This window comes from Atta colombica, unplaced genomic scaffold (genome assembly GCF_001594045.1).
Source record: "Atta colombica isolate Treedump-2 unplaced genomic scaffold, Acol1.0 scaffold58, whole genome shotgun sequence".
Lineage (NCBI taxonomy): Eukaryota > Metazoa > Arthropoda > Insecta > Hymenoptera > Formicidae > Atta > Atta colombica.
The window spans coordinates 437,777-445,221 of NW_017259548.1; positions in this window are offsets into that span (position 1 = coordinate 437,777).

Below are 7,445 nucleotides of genomic sequence, written 5' to 3' on the forward strand. Positions count from 1 at the left end.
CATAATACCCGGACATGCCAATGTCTTTTGATTTTAAATTCGTTTTATACATTTTATAACAAACTTAACTATCCTAGATCATTATTTTAAGATTAGGTATCCTAGACGTAATTAACATCAAAAGTAAATATTAATTATATTTAAATTAAAATCTGCACTGAAGTCGTTCATTGAACAATATGCAGCTTCGCCGACAAATGGACGTGGCGAAATTTTATTTCTTGTAATTAAAAAACCATACAGAATATCATAAGAGCTACAACATGAAATTTTTTTACCTATGTTTTAGTGAAATAATTCTTTGAAAACAATCAGTCTCTATTAAATTTGAGAGAAAAATAATATGATATATTTTGACAGTACAATTTTTAGTTCTGCGTAAACATTAATTCAAAGATTTAATATATATCTAATATCCTAGCAATTAAAGATATGCCAAGATATAGTATATTAATATAATAGCACCTAAAATATTATCAGAAACAAAATGTATATCTCGCAGTGAAATAATACACATATTTATATTTAATTGTCATAATGGATTTTATCATAGCCGCTCATTAAAATATTTTTATAACTAAATTTTTGTGAAAAAAATTTTACTTATAACGCTTGCAGCTAATATTACATCAATATTATAATTTTCCACTCAGCAATATAAATGTAATACTACATGTTATATATAACAGTTATAGTTATCAAGTAAATTATAACATTGATGTAGTATGTTACTGTTACTTTGTGTTTACTGGGGTAGAATCGTCTCGCGGGTGAGTTCCGCGCACAGTTTTAGGACTACCTGAAAGAGACGACGGGCTATTTAACATTCCGCCTCATTTCCCACCGTTTCTCGCCTTCTCCGCCGCCGTCGTCTTCGTCGTTCTGAGAAAACGTTCGCGCTCGATGCGAAAATTGCCTTGGCAAGAATTATTGACTATAAATTACTCGTCTCGCTACCCCTTAGCCTCACCGTTCCTGGCGCTCTTCGCCGTTACTCATGCAAATGACGGTGAAGCCCGCGGGCTTCGAGAACGCCCCGCGCTGGCACTCGCCACTTACTCACCGTTACACAGGGATCTCGGGGAACGAGAAACGACGAGAAAAGGAGCGTCCGGGTGCCGATACCGGGAGGCGAGGGTGAGGCGCGAATTGCCGCGAATTTACATTTTATTGCGCGCGCCCGAGACAGACTGCCGACTCCTTCGCGCTCGGATCTTTATTCGTTTTCCTATTTACTGGCGGCGCGACGCGACGTTCGTCCGACATAAACGGCGTGCTTGCCAAGCCGTCATTGTCATTCGAACAGCGCGAGAACGGCCCTCGATCTTCGGGATGTCGATTGCTATAACGATCGGGAAGAGCGATGGTCCGTAGCCGAACATATAGTCTTTCGATGTTCCCCGAGATCCATAAATAATATCTGTGCATTTCGTGAGGGAAATAATTTTTTTTTGCGGTCATCACACTAGCTAACGCTAAATATTCTGAAAATATTCATAAAATATTCCTAAAATCCCAAAATAACATTTCAAGAATATTTCGAAATATTCTGAAATATTTATCAACTGTAAAAGAGACATTCAAGTAATCCTTAAATATTCCATTTGTATATCGTTATAAACTCAGAAAATGTTTCATATATATTCCGCAAAATTATAATTTTTCCGGAAATTCAAGGTCCGGTGATGATTTTTAAATTAACTTTTAAACAAAATTATACTGTCAAAAACACATTTTATGTATTTTTACTTGGATCCCAATTTTAGGAGCTCTCTAAACTCACTTTACAGGCAGAAATCACTTTACTGCGTTATTTATATTCTTTCCCACATAATTCTTATTTACAAGTTAATGCATTTTGCCTTAACTTTTTGCCAGCAAAAATGCCATGCGTATTGCTCATAAATGAGTGATTTTTGTGATTCAAATAAGAAGTGTTTATAAAATATTCTAAACGTTTCATAATATTTAAACATTTTCTAGAAATTTTTTTATTATTTCGGAATATTCGGCATATTGAATGATAAATTTATGATTAGTGTTAATTGGAACTCTTACAGAAATTTGTTTCTGTAAATATTGAATTGTATAATTAGTGTGTTAATTATTTATTTTGAATATTAAAAGCATTGTTGCTAGTGCTTTTAATAATTAAAATAAGTAATTAATCACATAACCAATTTAAAAATATTAAATTTTTTTCCAATTTGTACTCCAAATGATCCATATGTACATTCCGAAATAATAGAAGAATGTTGAAATGATATTAGAATGTTCAGAATATTATATGAACATTTCTTGTATGTATTATTTAAAACGCTCACCGGCGAACAATATACGCGCTTCCGCTGACAAATGAACACGGTGGAGCTGTATTATTCATAAAATTCAAATATTTAAGAATAAAAGGTATAACATATAGTCTGGGATGTCTCGCTAAATTAAGTTTTAAAATGAAAGGCAATAAAATGTGTTCTTTTATAACATAATTTTGTTTAAAAATTAATTCAAGGACAAGCGTTGAAATCATGAATTGTGAAATACACAGTTTCTGATTGAAATTCTTATTCTCTGTTCTCTGCTTCCTGTTCCTTTTATTGTGCGGAGCCCCTAACTCTTAATGACAGTGTCAGTATCATTGATTCAATAAATCATATTCATTCGTTTGACATCAGTCAAGTTGCTTCGTCTGGCTTGAATGGCCAATATTTTGAGAATATATCGAAATATCTTTGGAATATTACTTTGAGACTTTAAGAATATTTTATAAATATTTCAGAAATATATTTAGCTAGATCTAAAAGGCAGTCGCTCGTTTACATCTTATTTGAGAAATGCGCGCGATGTGGATAAATAGCTGGGACAAATAAATTTCGATCCATTGTTCCCTTTATGGCGAGAAAAGTCGCGTCGCGTCACGACGCGAGTCGGCGGCTATGCGGTATACCCGAGGCTAAATTGAATTTTTTTTCAATTCATTCCACTTTGCGCGCGGTCGAGACGCCAGTGCAGTCAATGGGTATCTGTGCGCGACAGCCTCACCTATTCGCGGTAGATTCTCATTATTTTTAAATTGGAAATGAGAAGTGTGCGCGAGAGTGCGGTCGAAAGCACCTTCGCCGACGCCGGATCGCGTCGCACCGCGTCGCAACGCGTCGCGCCGGTGCATTATTCCATGCCGATGCCTATAACTGGCGAAGGTGGAGGCACAGAAATTAATTTAATTACAGATCGGGTGTCGATAGCAGTCACCGTTCCTTCTGGTAAAGAGCGGGACAAAAAAAAGGACGAAGTTCTCGAAGAGAGCTTTGACCTACGCGGTTCTTCCTTAAAATTCACGAGAGAAAGTTTATTATGCGATGCAATCTTTTCATTTGCTATGTTAAATATTTCGATCGCTGAATCAAAAAAGTTTTTCTTTAAGAGAAACATGAGGGAAATTGTCGGAAAATTATTCTACTTGTGGCATTGAAACTCGATACGCAAAAATGTAGCGGATAAAAAATTCAGACATTGAAACTAACATGTTAATAATCATCATGGTTGGCACTTCTTTTCATTGTGAAACCATATGATGGATGCTCTATTCATAAAATTCCTTAAGTTGAGATCCCACTCACAAACAGCCTCTTTGCACTGCTGCATCCGACAGCAATTTCCTGCCTTCCAGATTCTTCTTCAGTACCCCGATTCTATAACTCTTAATAACAGGTATTTCGGTATGTTCTCATTGCAGCTTTTTACCAGATATAATATCTGCGTGACAATATAACGATACTGACACTGTCGTTAAAAGTTACAAATCTCCAAAGATCTGGAAATTGTTATAGCGACAGTTCCGCTGGAAAATACCAGAGTATCCAGCCTCAGATTTGTCGCCATGCGATTTCCACACCTTTGGAGACCTGAAGAAAAATCTAAAAGGCAGGAAATTTCCATCGGATACAGTAATGTAGGAGATTATTTGTGAATAGGTTCAATTCCAGTCTAAAGAATTTTATGAACAGGACATCCGCCTAGTTTCATAATGAAAGAAGTTGCTATAATATTATTAATTATGATTAACATATTAGTTGATTTCAATATATCTGAATTTATCCGTTACGTTTTATTTGATTGCCTTAATGCAAAATTAAATAAATTTTATAATCAGAACTTATGTCTAAGATAATAAAGTCGACTCTAAGAGAGAAAAATAAATTAAATTTAATCATTTAATAAAAATCAGGAAAATTTCTGACTTTAAATATTATAATAAATTATAAATTTAAATAATTTAAAAAATATATATAAAATCAATCATTTTGATTGTGTCAGTAGTTAATATTAAATACTCATTATAATAAAAACGAAACAGTATGTATATGTACACATAGTAAGTGACACGCAAATCAAAAACACGATGGGTCCTTTCCACTTAGTGACACAAGTCGACACAAACATTCTATGTTTCTTGGTATTCAGAGAGTAACAAAGATAGAAAAACACTTGTATCGACTTGTGTCACCAAATGGAATCCAAAATACATCCAATTCCTGTTTCAGAAAAAGGCAAGTTTAACAATTATATTCTTTTAAGATAAAAAGCAATCATGCAAAATTAATTATATTTGGTATAAAGCGACATTACAATAATATAGAGATAATACGTCGTTTTGGAACTTCGAGTAAAACTCATTTATTAAATTGGAGCCAAGATACAGTCTGTAGTCGAGGCAGTACTCTTACAATTATAAGATGATATCTATATCGTCTATCTGTTGAAAAATAAAAATTCTACTAGATCGTTAATAGTTAATAGTATAAATCGAGAATATTAGGTATTTCGACGCTTAAAAATAGACTCCTTTCGTTTGTAATATTGAATTTAATAAAGCACTACTTGCACTCAAAACTAGTGAATCAAAAATTATGTGCAACAATATCAAAGCCTTCTTAAAGAAGGTAAGATATTATAATTTAAAAGAGAGAGAGAGAGAGAGAGAGAGAGAGAGAGAGAGAGGAACATGATACATATGCTGATAAAATCGGCCTCGAGTTTATGAAAAAAATCTCTCCCGTTTTTTTATTCACGTCTAATTAAGGATTTAAAAAATTATATATCGATATACAAAAATTGATTAAATACATGGTAAAGGTAACTGTTATAGCTCTAACTAGCAGATGTCTACAAGAGGACTTTAAGATGTATATATTTCGTTTATCTCTGTCCAGCCCAACGATAATCTCTCTAGCATTGTAGATCATGTTTAAAATTAATTAATATCGTGTATGTATGTGAGCTATATATTTACCTGTAGTTTAGACATATCTGTACATTCTACGATTCTATAATTGTTGTACACTATTACTTATACAATATATTATTAATCAGATATAATAATGAAAATAATACAGAAAACAATTTTTTCTATTTCAATAATTTGATTTAATTAGAATAAATATGGGCTAGAAAGAGAGAGTTAAAACTTTGCTTTATAAATAGCATTTGCTGAGTTTCAAGACTATATTACAAAAAAAATATAAGTGGTGGAACTAAAGCGGCAAGCAAATCGATTAATTACAGTCGAGTAATCGCGTTTCTGACCTCGTATCATTCTCGAGGCTTTTTTATGTACTATGGCTTGTAAAGTAGTAGATTATTATTATTAGAATTTTTTCTTTGAGATATTGATGATTAAATTCTTTGATAAATAATGAAAAACTATATCGACGAATATATAATCTTTGTGCAACGAATGTTAGAATATATTACTGCAACATTTAAATAATAATATAATATGCCTATTCTCTGTAACTAGCTCACATTAAATCTATGTATTCTATTATTACAACGGTAAACGATCCTTCACTGAGAGAACAACTCTCTCCTCTAATTTGTATTTCCAGCATTCGTAATTCGGGTATTAACAAATCTCTCCGCTGCTTAGGATACTTTATATTTTATTTTGAATGTATCTTATCTACCATTGAACTGCTTACATACTGAGAGTCGGGTATTCGAGGAATAATAATTCTAGATAGTAAGATAGTGGAACGTTTGTCAGAGTTAGCAGTTTAGGTAAAACGGGATCGAAACTTTAGATTCGACACTAATCTGCGCACTCTCACGAACGTATTACAAATTCAGCATCAATATACGGATTTCAACTACAGTTCGCACACTACAATTCGACGAACGAGCTCGCGCTCTTTTGTACTAGTAATCAATAGTGAAGACATCCCGTGATAAGAGTGTGTAATGGGACAACGGATTTCTATACGTGTATATTGTCCAAGGGAAATTATATCATGAGCTCGAATCAATTCGAAAAATGCGTTCTAAGTAATCTTCTGCGGTCACATTATTAAGTATACGAGTGATTAGTACCATAAACATCAACTATACAATTATTGCTATGGAAGCAGTACGACGATTCAGAGCCCCGATAAATTCAAACGAACTTATCGCATATATAAACATATATATGTATATATTTATAAACATATACATATGTTTATATGTTTAAACATATACATGCTTATATATTTAAATATATACATATATATACGACCAAATATATATGTATATATACATATACCTTCTTGTATATACACATATATACATATACATATTTGATTATTTATATATGTATATTTTATATCTTCATATATTGTCTTTAATTAATCTAAACTATATGTGTAGTGCTAAAATTACAATAGTTAATTCATGTCACGTCGATTAGAAGTGTTGTAAATTCAGTTGAATTTATCGTCAGCATCGAAATAGCGTAACTCAGAATACATTGTTATATAAACAGCTTTATAACGCGAAATCTGTCCTACTTATATTCGTCTCTTTATATACATAGCACGTCTAGCGATAACTACAATCGATAACAACTAATACATTCTTATCAGCGTGGCGAGTATAGCAGCTTTTGCGGCCTGCGCAACACCCGCCACTCTGGATAAAATATATTTCATTGCATTCAACTTTTATTCAATACTCTTTCTCACCGAATAATTAACTACATTTATTGTCAATGCATTCGGAATGGTGTCGCTGTGCCGTCTTGCCTGCGTTCGTAACTTTCATAAAGTATTCATAAAATCATTTCTGTCAAGCCTAACAAATTTCTCATTTGCACCTGTGTAACTCGATAGACTTACGAATTTTAAGAATCGCATTGGTCATTTATTCTATTCCTTAACGTAATATTTAAGAAAATGTCTACGATCATGTAATGATAAATATTTAAATATAAGTCAGTTCTTACAATGTACATGATTATAAAATTTACATCACAAAATAAGAATTATTAATTAATAATAACTCTTCTCTAGAATGCGTTTTATACTATACTGTAAAAATTTCCAATGGCATTAATGATATATATAAATAGCATGTGTATTTTAATCCAACAATATATATTCTCTTTTTATAACATGTATTAATTTAATATA